The sequence below is a fragment of the Porites lutea genome, chromosome 9 (assembly GCF_958299795.1).
Source record: "Porites lutea chromosome 9, jaPorLute2.1, whole genome shotgun sequence".
Lineage (NCBI taxonomy): Eukaryota > Metazoa > Cnidaria > Anthozoa > Scleractinia > Poritidae > Porites > Porites lutea.
In genome coordinates this window covers 18,110,903-18,124,036 of record NC_133209.1, presented here as the reverse complement: position 1 = coordinate 18,124,036, position 13,134 = coordinate 18,110,903, and the positions used below count along the sequence as shown (strand labels likewise).

General features: G+C 38.0%; 1 long non-coding RNA gene across 1 annotated transcript; it reads left to right on the top strand.

The window, feature by feature from the left end:
* Window positions 1–1,756: 1,756 nt before the first annotated feature.
* Window positions 1,757–6,847, top strand: LOC140947256 (uncharacterized). The gene is made up of 2 exons (XR_012166945.1): window positions 1,757–1,868; window positions 6,435–6,847. It is a non-coding gene; the product is annotated as an uncharacterized lncRNA (long non-coding RNA).
* Window positions 6,848–13,134: the final 6,287 nt, after the last annotated feature.

Here is a 13,134-nt window from a genome sequence, read left to right as displayed (position 1 = left end):
AGGATGACTATGGTGACTGGGATGACAAGATGACTGGGTTTACTAGGATGACTGGGGTGACTGGGTTGACTTGAGTGACTAGGATGAGTAGGATTACTAGGATGGATTGGAAGACTAGGGTGACTAGGATGGCTGGGGAGACTAGGATGACTAGTGTGGCTTGGGTGACTAGTGTGACTAGGAATGAATTGAGTGGGGTGACTAGGATAACTAAGATGACTAAGATGATCGGGGTGACTAGTTTGATTATGGTGACTAGAATGAGTAGGATGACTGTGGTGATGAGGTTGAATAGGGTGACTTGGATGACTAGGGTGACTAGGGTCACTTGGGTGACTTGCGGGTGACTAGGGTCACTTGGGTGACTTGTGGGTGACTAGGGTCACGTGGGTGACTTGTGGGTGACTATGGTGACTTGGATAACTAGGATGTCTTTGGTGGTTGGGATGGCTGGAACGACTGTGATGTATTGAATGATTGGGATTCTAGGATGACAAGGATGATTAGGGTGATTATGATGATTATGTGACTAGGATGAGAAGAATGAATAGGTTGAGAAAGATGACTAGGATGGCTATGATGACAAGGGAATTGACGTGATGATGTTGATTGGAATGGGAGGGGTGACTAGTACCAGTGGGTGACTTGGATGATCAGTGTGAGTGGTATGATGTGGATAACTAGGATGACTAGGGTAGCTACCAGGATGACTGGTGCGACTAGGATTTCTAGGAGGACTGAGGTGACTAGGATGACTGGGTTGACTCTGATGTCTGTAATGAGTGTGATCACTCGAATGATTGGGGTAACTAAGATGACTAAGATAACTAGGATGGCTAGAGTGACTGGGATGACTGTGATGGCTGGAATATCTTTGATGACTTGAATGATTGGGATAACTACAGTGTAGAATGAGTGGATGACTTGGATGAGTAGTATGACTATGATGACTAGGGTGTCTAGGATGACTACAATGACTGGGAATACGCAGGTGTATGAAAGCCTTAATTCTCTTATTTGATGATTGGATATTTCAAAAAATAGACTGAGAAAATTATCAGAGAAAATGCCAAAAAGAAAACCAGATTTAAAACTTAATTTAATCCCCAAGTTAAAGCTAACCTTCCTTCAAATTTTAACTATTATTATTATTTATTTTATCGCTGTTAGTTTTAAATCTGATATTGTCAATTTTTGCTGTCCTCAGAGTATTTTTTCATCCAATTATTCCAAATTGGACATCACATAGTCCTATTAACTAATAACTGCAGGCAGGCTCTTGTAGTCTTTTTGTAAACATCTTCAATGAATTTTGCTGTGAAAGTCTGACAAAACCATGAACACATGAGATAAATTATTTTTGGAATGTTTGTGTTCTTATGATCAATCACAGCAAATATAAAGACATGTGTGTTTGCCAGAAAACCACAAACTTACTTATCATCTTTGCTTGCAGCTTAGTTTTGCTCATGCCTGGTTGTCTTTTTTTCTTACAACACATGTTCCAGAAATATTATCTGTAGTGTTTGTTTGGGTTTGTGGTTTGTCAGTAAAAAGATCAAATCAAGGCTGTATTTATTTAATCTGCTAGGAAACATTAATTTTTGCAAAAAAGGCGTCCATATAATTATACATGTAGGTAGGAAAACTATTATTTCTTCCTTTCTACTTGGCTTTTTGAAATTTTTTTGTGTAATTTATCTCTTACATTTTCTTCCCATTTTACAGAGCCCCTCCTATCTGGGAATGTTTTGGAAATTTCCTTGCCCATCACAAGTTGGATATCAAAACATTAATGATTAAACGGACAACATTAAAAGTGACAGCTGAGGATGGCAGTGTCCCGCTAGTGGTTTCAGGCATTCCAGGTATCAAAAGCTTTTTTTTTAGCCTTCTAAACTGGTATGAGACACTTTGTTCTGTGACTGGGGTGTCTAGCAGGGGATAAGCCTAGTCCTTGTCATCTCAGTCAACCCAGTCATCCCAGTCAAACCAGTTATCCTACTTTAATATCGCAGGTTCATCATAGTCACCCTTGCCATCCTAGTTGCCAAAAACATGGAAAAATTGCGATTCTTCGACTTTTTTGATTTTCTGATGTTAGAGTCTAAAAAACCTTTTTTCTTTCTAGAATATCGTCAAACACATGTTGCTAGCAGATTTTGCCAAAAATAAAAAGATGGAAAGATTTTAAATTTTTTACCAAAACCATGGACTAACCCGTTTTGCTTTTTCGACTTTTTAGACTCTAAAGTTAAAAAAGTCGAAGAATTGCGATTTTTCCAAAGGAGTTATAATTATAGTCCATGGTTTTGGTAAAAACTTTGACATTTTTCCATGTTTTTATTTTTGGCAAAATCAGCCAGCAAAATGTGTTTGACGATGTTCTATAAAAAGCATTTTAAGACGATAAAAAACAAAGTGTTAAAAAGGTTGAAGAATCGAGATTTTTCCAAAGGTGTTAGTCCATTAGCCTGAATTTCATCTGATTGCTTTGAGTCATTTTCTCCCCTCAGCAAGGTGTGAATCAACCAGCCATTAATGCTGTCCAGTGACGTCACTACTTTTCAGAGCCTAAAAACACTTTTTTTGTTTCTAGAGTATCGTCAAACACATTTTGCTGGCTGACTTTGCCAAAAATAAAAAGATGGAAAAATTATTTCAAATTTTTCACCAAATCCATGGACTAAACCCTTTGGAAAAATCCCAATTTTTGTCGACTTTTTTAACTTTCTGTTTTTTGTAGTCTCAAAACGTGTTTTTACTTTCTAGAACATCGTCAAACAGTTTTTGCTGGCTGATTTTGCCATAAATGAAAAGATAGAAATATTTCAAATTTTTGACGAAAAAAATAATGTGGTCTAACCCCTTTTTAGTCATCCTAGTCACCCAAGTCATCTCAGTTATCTCATCACCCTAGTCATCCTAGTCACCTCAGTCATCTCAGTTGTCTCCTCACCCTAGTTATCCTTACCTAGTCACCCCAGCTATTTACATCAGTTATCCCCTCACCCTAGGAAATCCTAGTCACCCCAGTTATATCAGTTATCTCATCACCCTAGTCATCCTAGTCACCCCAGTTATATTAGTTACCTCATCATTCTAGTCACCCTAGTCACCCAAGTCATCCTAGTCACCCCAGTTATATCAGTTGTCTCATCATTCTAGTCACCCAAGTCATCCCAGTCACCCCAGTTATAATATCACTTATCTCATCACCCTAGTCACCCTACTCACCCCAGTTATATCAGCTTATCTCATCACCTTAGTCATCCTAGTCATCCTAGTCACCCCAGTTATATCAGTTATCTCATCACTATAGTCACCCTAGTCACCCAAGTCATTCTAGTCACCCCAGTTATATCAGTTATCTCATCACTCTGCTTATCCTAGTCTCCCTATTTGCCTTTGTCATCCAAGTTTCCCTACTCAACCTAACCATCACTGTTATGCTAATAATTATTCTTTTCATCACAGTCATCCCAGTCACCCCTGCCGTTCAGTCTACTCATCCAAATAACATCACTTCTGCTTAACTAACAGACGACCAATATCATCGTGACTTAATTCACCAATCAGGGCCCAGTTGGTCGAAGCTTAATTTACCAATCAGGGCCCAGTTGCTCAAAGGCTGATTAGCCCTAAGCTGAAGTTAAATTTTAATGCGGGTTTCTTTTTCTTTTATTCGAAAGCATTTTCTCGCGTAATTTTCTGTATACTTTTAAGATCATCCAATCATCACATTGTAAACAAAAAGAATTAAACTGAATTTGCTTTTTTAACTATCAAATCTGAATTCAAATTTCGCACTAACCCTGGGCTATCCTAACCCAGCTTTGAACTCAGCCTTGGTCAATAACCAGATTTTAATATTATCAACTGATTCAACACAACCAACTTCGACTCTGAAGATGACTGCCACACAGTTTGTTGAAAGGTCAATCAATGTCAACAACAACAGTCCTATTCAGGACTACGATCATGCTCAACCTACTTATTAAGTGACTCCAGGGTTCACACCTTGGACAGTTTTACATCTGCGTAATTCCAGGGATCCTATCCAAGTCACCCTAGTCATCCTAGGCTTCTTAGCCACCCTAGCTGGTCACCCTAGTCACCCAAGTCACCCTAGCCCAGTCACCCTAGTCATACTAGTCGCCCTAGTCACCCTAGCCATTCTAGTCACCCTAGTCACCTAAATCACCCTTATGCTAGTCATCTAACTTATCCCAGTCACCCTAGTCATACTAGTCATACTAGTCAGCCCAGTCATCACAGTCATGCTAGTGATCCCAGTCAACCCAGTGTTCCTAGTGATTCCAGTCATAGTCATCATAGCCATTCTAGTCATTCATCGAAACCATCCCAGTTATGCCAAACACCCTAGTCATCCTATTCATCCCATGCAACACAGTCACCCTAGTGTTCCTAGTCATCCTAGTTATACCAGTCATGCTTGCCATCCCGTTAATAATAGTTCTTCCAGTCACTCCAGTCATTCCTGTCATCCCAGTCATTCCAGTCAACCTTGTCATCTTTGTCATCCTAGTAATCCTAGTTATCCCTGTCATCCCAGCCATTCTAGTTATCCTTATCATCACAGTCAACCCATTCACTGTTGCCATTCTAGTCATCCTAGTCAATTTTGTAGTCTTAATCATCCCAGTAATCCTAATCATCCAGTAATTCCAGTCAACCAAACCTGCATCCTAGTTATCCCAGCCATTCTAGTCATGCTTATCATCACAGTTACCCCATTCACTGTTGTCATCCTAATCATCCCAGTCACTCCAGTGATCCCAGTCAACCTTGTTGTCTTAGTCATCCCAGTCTTTCCAGTCATCCAAACCTGTATTCCGGTCATCCCAGTCATTCTAGTCGTCCTTGTGATCACAGTCAACCCATTCACTGTTGTTATCCTAATCATCCCAGTCATCCCAGGAAACCTTTGTGTCTTTGAAATAGTCATCCCAGTAATCCTAGTCATCCTAGTCAAACCAGTCATCCAAACCTGCGTCCCAGTCATTCCAGCCATCCTAGTCATCCCAGCCATTCTGGTCATCACAGTTAACCCATTCAATGTTGTCATTCTAATCATCCCAGTCACTCCAGTCATCCCAAGAAACCTTTGTGTCTTAGTCATCCCAGTAATCTTAGTCTTTCCAGTCATCCAAACCTGCATTCCAGTCATCCAAGCCATTCTACTCGTCCTTGTGATCACAGTCAACCTATTCACTGTTGTCATCCTAATCATCCCAGTCATCCCAGGAAACCTTTGTGTCTTAGTCATCCCAGTAATCTTAGTCTTTCCAGTCATCCAAACCTGCATTCCAGTCATCCAAGCCATTCTACTCGTCCTTGTGATCACAGTCAACCTATTCACTGTTGTCATCCTAATCATCCCAGTCATCCCAGGAAACCTTTGTGTCTTAGTCATCCCAGTAATCTTAGTCTCTCCTGTCATCCAAACCTGCATTCCAGTCATCCAAGCCATTCTACTCGTCCTTGTGATCACAGTCAACCTATTCACTGTTGTCATCCTAATCATCCCAGTCATCCCAGGAAACCTTTGTGTCTTAGTCATCCCAGTAATCTTAGTCTCTCCTGTCATCCAAACCTGCATTCCAGTCATCCTAGCCATTCAACTCGTCCTTGTGATCACAGTCAACCTATTCACTGTTGTCATCCTAATCATCCCAGTCATCCCAGGAAAACTTTGTATCTTAGTCATCCCAGTAATCCTCTTCATCCTAGTCAAACCAGCCATCCAAACCTGCATCCCAGTCATTCCGGCCATCCAAGTCATCTCAGCCATCCTAGTCATATCATCACATTCAACCCATTCACTGTTCTTATCCTAATCATCCCAGTCACTCCAATCATTCCAGTCAACCTTTTCGTCTTAGTCATCACAGTAATTGTAGTCATCCTAGTCAAACCAGTCATCCAAACCTGCACCCCTTGTCATCCCAGCCATTCTAGTCATCGTTATCATCATAGTCAACCCATTCACTGTTGTCATCATTTTGGCAGTCATCCTAGTCAACACAGTTAGCTTATCTTAATAACCCTAGTCATCCTAGCCACCCTAGTCACCCTCTAGAATCATCTTCGTCATGCCAGTTACCCTGGTCATTCCAGTTATCTTAGTCATCCTAGACATCCCAGTCATTCTAGTCACCCTTGTTATCTTAGACATCGTTGTCATTGCAGTCAGTCTTGTAGTCTTATTTAGGAAAATAGATGTGATGCTATAAGGTCGTCGTTTACATTTATTTTGTGTGATCGGTTAATTAAATGACTAGATCTTAGACATAATACTATTGATACATCCCTTGCTTGTCTCTGTTCCTATAAATACCTACAAACCAAAAGTCATCATTTGAGTCACAAATAAGTTTCCAGTTGAGTGAAAATGAATTCTTTTTCCTTAGGTACAGAAGAACAACCGATTTGGCATTACTGCATGGTCCACAACTCATCAGTAGCTCAATGCAGGAGTTCAAAAGCCAAGAGTGAAAACGCTGGTATAACTAGACGATGGTACCATCAAGGTCAACTTACAATAAATACCTGGTTTAGTATTTATAGAATCATAATAATTATTATTAATACTAACAGTTACAACCAGTACCCTACCTCAAAGCAGGTACTTGGTTTAAGACTATTTCTGACCCAGCCCGGGAGGTCAATGAATGCGGGGTACAGCTGGCCCGGGGGTTTTCCTCCTAGGAGCAAGTGGACGTACGGGGAGGTTTTTCACCCAGCTGTTGTTCCACAACCCCCATTCAGCAGCAATTAGACAAATTCATTTAATTTGGCAGCGAAAAAAAAAACAAAACAAAAACAAAACTGAAGAAGATTGACCTTTTCAGCAAATAGGAGCCTCATGCATATTAACAGGTCCATGGTATTCCTAACAAGAGTGAATAGATTCACTTGCAATATTTTTCCTTTTAACTATACTAGTAGTTTTCAAACGACTTAGCTTTGCACATACAAAGAAAACCTAATTTGGTGTGATAAAAAATCAGCTAGTATCTTCAGCACATCTCTGCTGAATAATGTAGTTAAATCAATAAGGGTGTTTTTTATTAGGCAAAATTCTTAAATTCACTATTAGAGGGAATACTAAGGTATCTGCAGTATTGCAATTATAGTAATGATAATTATAATTATAAAGTGTGTGCGCCACCATATTTGTACAAAATAAGCATCACTTACAAAATTTTCTCAATTAGTTTGTTTTTAAGTCTGAGATTGAAATTTTATGACATAATTTATTTATGTAAATAAGTCTTCATCCAGTTTAATTTTTAACCGGACAGTGATCAACTTATCAAAGTTTTCGTAAATTAAGTAAGTTTGTGGTCTTTATTTTTTCAAATTGGAGTATTTTGTCCCAAAAACTTTCATGGCGACAAATTAAGTTGAAAATGTATGTAGATGCTTATTTGTACCACATGTATTTACATATTAATAATCATTAATTTCAAATGCAAAATTCCTTTGAGTAGTATGCAGTTTGAGCAGTATACAAAGGTCTATTATATTTAATTATACTTCAGGGAGGAAAAGGGATTCAGAAAACTTTGTGTCAGACGAAGTCAGTGAAAAGCTCTATCCAAGAATATTAATTTTATAGTAAGTGGTTATAAAAAACATTTTTCTCAGGAATTAGCAATTTTATCAAAATCTGCTACACAGTATGTCATTCAATCACCTGAGAAAGATGCTTTCAAAAATTAGCTTTTAGACCAATTTGGTCTATTATACTGTAGGGTTAAGCAAAACTGAGCTGAATGCTTAAGTCTGATATGGGTTAGGTGTTTCAGGGTGCACCGGCCGGCGCATCCTTACTCTAAAATTTTTTAAAGTTAACTACCCTTGGGCCTAGTACTTCACTGCTCAAAGGAAATCTTGCTAAATATTAATAATAGTGATCATGATGTTATGACATAGTTCCAGTAGTCGGGTGAGTGTGGATATTAATCTACCTTAAAGAGAGGTTTAAAGGATTTGGAGGTGGTGGTGGTGGGGTGGGGGATAAGAGGAATGAAGAGAGGATTCTTATTATCTCAATATTAAGGAGAAAAATTAGGGGGGAAGTGTTATTTTTTTATCTCACCTGCAACCTTGCATTGGTTTAAAGGAAATCATTTCCTGTATTTTCTGCAAGAGGAATGGCATTCGAGGTAAGTTGTGGAGGATGTCATGTAAGAGGATCAGGTTTCAAAATTAGTCTTTAAGAAATGGTTTGGGGTGTGGGGTGGGTGGGGCTTAATGTTGGTTGTACATCTTATACAGTTGTTAACATTGTGCTGCCAGTAAAGGTGGGGGTGGACTAAGTGTTCCCATAATAATTTATTGTCTGAGACTATAATTTCATTGGTCATTCACTGACTTTCAGTTTCTAAGATCACATGACAGCACATTATTGCTTGTATCTTTAAGGCATGGGAAGCGTCACAACCAGATCACAGCAAAAATAAATCATACAGGCAGGAATATGTAGCTTTACTTAAATGTTATTCCGTTTGTCAAAGTAAAAGCCACACACTATAGTTCTTTCCACAGGCCCACCTTCTATCCGAACTCTACTTTTTCATAGGAATTGTTGCGCTTCCTGGGCTATATTAACAGAGTGAAACTATAATGATTTTTTGAACCTCTTGTAAAATTGAGCATTTTAGAAAAGTAGAGTTCAAAGAATTACAGAGACACTAAGCTTCGTTTTGGGCTTTGGCCTTCCTTGCCATTTTCTTGTTGAGAAAGCCCAAGGGGAAATATAAAAAAAATAGTGACTTCAGCGATAGGAAAAGAAGTTTTTGTTCGAATTATCAAGAGGTTTGGAGGATCAGGATTTCACTGATACAGTATTCGTTATATCTTATTTCTAAAATTAACACTCCACAATTAAGCAAGCTCATTAGCAAAATATTACCTTTAAATCTCCTAACTAACATTTATGTCTAAACTCAGGGTCTATACAGGCTAAGAGAAATAACTGAAATAAGTACTAGATAGGTATACAAGACATAAAAGTAGCAATACAGATTTCTTATGAGCTAAAATTTATAAGGGTAAAATGAATAGACCATATACCATAAATTGTTTGATGATTTTCTGTTGAGGGAAAATATAAGTTTTTTCTTTCAGCCAAAGGCATCTCTAACTTTCAGTGGTCACAAAGCTACAGCTGGAATTGCATCCAAATTTTGCGCGCTAAATCTACAAAGCACAGTTTGGAAAGGAATAGCAAAGCATTATTTTATAACCACAATGACCTTGATCATTGAAGTCCCAATACCAATTGCCAAATTCTCCCTACTGATCCTCTAGTAAGGAGTATGTTTGCAAGTTTCAAGAAGGTATAGTTTCATTTTTGTTTGATTAGTAATAAGTTGATGATTGATTTTGGTCTCTGTTGGGACTTCAAAGTTAGGTCCCATTGGTGCACAAATGATTTTGTCCATTCAGATTAATTTTAAAAAAGAACTCCAAAGCAACAACAGTGAGGCTGGTAAAAAAAATTAGGCCCAATAGTAGGATCTTAAGTACTACAACACAAAGTAGATTTTTCATTAGTTTACATCTACATAATGTCTAGAAGGCAATCTCTAGTCTGCTTGTGCTTTTTTTCTATGAAACTTGCAGTAAAATGTTGTTTCCAAATTGCTGATAATTTCACAACTGAAACTTCTTTAAATTTTGAGAACAAAGCAGACTGGAGACATTTGATTGCGTTTATATTTATATTTAATTAATATTATTTTCTTGGTGCTGCATTCACTCTGTATTCTTTTTTTTTTTTATCATTTTCCATAGTTAGGTTTAGGAATTGACTCCGTGGCATTGTTTTTATTTCCATTTTTTACTCATATAAACAGAGCATTAGTTGACTGACTACATAGGTACATTACGGAGACGTTTGTAGTACCAAGAAATATCTAGTTTTGTTTAATACGCTAATGAGCTTGCATTAGTTGCCTTAATGTTAATTAATGATATTTGTTGTTAGGCTTGCATTACCTAAGGCTTTGAAAACAGTTGAGATTTCATGGCGCTACTACTGGTTTCCCCGCGAAATGACCTGAAATGAGGATTGAGTAAAGAAGTTCCATACTGATGACATGTCACTACTCAGGCCTGGAAAGGGCTTCTGATTGGTCGAAGCTCATATATATTCCTTGTGGCACTACGAATCAGAAGCAATACCCAGATCTGGGTACTGACACATCATTAGTATAGAATTTCTTCATTTATTCTTTTAACTGGGTCATTTCTTGGGGAAACCAGTGGTGTCGTCAAGAATTATCGGTTTTTTTCTTAGGCCATTAGTTTTTCATTATTATTTTTTAAGTTCTTATTTAATTTCAGACCTCAGGTGGCACACACACAAGATTAGGAGCCCATCACTTGGGCAAGGTCATGTTTAAATCTAGCCAACCTCGTCCCTGCTGGGCTGTGGAAGCTCTGCCTCTGAGAAGGTGTGAATTCTGACGTCCTCTGAGATATTCCAACTGAGAAGTCCTGGGAAACTTTATCTGATGCTGTAATTCATGCTGGGAACAGTTGTGCACTTGGAAGATTTCGCCGCTTGTTCCCAAGTGGGGAGGACAGTGTGGAGGAAGGTGAGAGTTTGCTTCTTATGTTCTTGGGGCTTCATTCATTTTGTCATAATACTACCCACACCTTTTTCCAAAAAAAAAACAGTAAGGTGCTTGCCTGCAAACAATATGTCTGGGAATGTTCCCCTGCGGTAGGATGAAAAACGGCGGTGCTAACATTGTGCTGGCTCACGGAGTAGGTGTGTCGATGGAGGATTCGAGGACAGAGGACAGGACACTGAATCTCACTGGTGTGATGTGGGTGGATTTTTACAAATGACATCAAATTGAGCTGATAGTCATAAAAAATCTCTCTAATGGGGGGCGACTGGTAATGGAGTTCTCTTCTAAACCTAAAAATTTCACATCTATCTCAAGCTTGCTTGGGCCTAATAATAAATAACCGTTCAAACCATCGCATAGGATAAAAATCATATGCAAATCAATTATTTATTATCTTAATTATCATTTCGTTCTTATATTTCCTGGCTGAATTATTTCAAAATGATCAAAACTTAGGTTTTATTACATCAACATCTGTTACAAGTTCTGTTGTCTGTTGTTTTCGTGCCAACTGGAAACAACAGTCAAACAAACGTGGCTGTTGATGTTAAAGACTAACTTCTCTTTGATATTATTTAAACCTTCGGAAAGCAAGATAACTAAACCATTTTAATTTAGGATTCAATTATTATCTTAATTATCATTTCATTCTCATATTTCCAACCTGAATTATCTAAAAATGATCAAAGCTAAGGTTGTATTACATCAACATCTGTTGTTTTTTTGTCTGTTGTTTTTGTGTCAATTGGAAACAACAGGCAAACAAACTAGGCTGTTGATGTTAAAGACTAACTTCTCTTTGATATTACTTAAGCCTTCGGAAACCTAGATAACTAAACCGCATTAATTTAGGATCAAATTATTACGATTAAATTAACTTGATTAATCAGACTGCTGTGGAAGTCGCTTCTATGTCCTTTTTTAAAAGGGACGTAGAATAGATTTCCTTGGCTTGTGTGATAAATCAAGTTGATTTGACCTTCATGCTTTAGGTTCAGTTGTAGGCACAAATATTTAAACAACTTTTATGATAATCATAGATTTCGCTTAATGTCTTCTTTAAATTTTCAGCTAATTTCTCGGCAGTGACTTCAATTGATACATTAAAATCAGCTTCCCCTTAAAGGACTGGTAGACTCTTGTTATTTATTGTTCATTTAAACGACGTATTTGGCTAGTTCCAGTCTTTTGTGGGAAACCTGATGTTAAGTATCCATTCCGGTCACGACAGCTGAAACATCTCTAGGGAAATTGGCCCAAATTATTATTCTGGCAAATTTTCATTATTATGCGGATAAACATCGCGGCTAGCTGCATAAATTAAGACTTAAAATCGAATCCAATTTTTTCTAGCTAACATTTACTTTTGCTTTATAGGATAAAAAATATATATTTCCGCTAAGTTCCTTTTTCGTTTCGAAATACGAAAATTTGTCCGTTATTTTCATTGGAAGTAAAAGGATCCAAAATTTAACTTAAATGAAATATTTATTAACAAAGTCGCTCTAGATCTTATCCCTTTGGCGAAATTTGAAGGCGAAATCTATTCGGCACTGATTTTAAATAACAGCATCCTAATTCATAATAGGGCAGGCAAATTTTAAACGAAACATTAAGACCAAAACTCAATCGCGGCACTTCGACATTTCAGGGTAAATGATAATAAACGGCGCTAGAATAAAACCTTATTTTCGGCGGCAAATTTCATTTCATTGAGACCTAAACATTAAACACTAAACATTAAAATAAGGCGAGAGAAATCCAGCATCAGTTGCTTCGCAGAAGAGAGATTATTATTGACTTGTGCTCTTTGGTGAAGTTTGTGAAATGAAGGTCAGTCAGACCAGCGCGATTCTTTGTTCAATTCTCTGCCTTCGTTTCTGACGGAGACCCACTGAAGACTGAGTTTCACTCTGAAGCACCCTCTTTTTTCTTGTCCGAGTCTCTGGATATTTTCACGATATATTGACTTTGCAGATACGCGTCTTTAACTAAAACAAATTATATTTTTCACTGAGAATTATTTTTGGCCGGTGTGGTATTGTGACGTAAATGAATGAGACCCTGAGGACATGAGGAGCAAACTCTCACTTTCCTCTACGCTGCCCACCCCACTTGGGAACAAACGGCTGAATTTTCTAAGTGTCTAACTGCCCCCAGCTTGAATAAAGGGATCAGATAAAACAGACCAGGATTTTAAAGTTGGAATATTCAATGAGGACAAAAGAATGAACACCGACTTGGAGGAGAGTGGAAGCAGTCCGGCAGGGGCGAGGGAGGCTAGATTATTTTTTTTTTATATTCTTTTTTTATTGTGAAAAATGGACAACAGAGACAAGTTTTATTTCTTCTATAAAGTATTACCTTCAGTACCGGTGCTGTTTACTTTGCAATCCAACTACTTGAGTGAATCAGATAAATACCCTAAAGGCTTGGACACAGTAAAACATTGCGTGCAGTA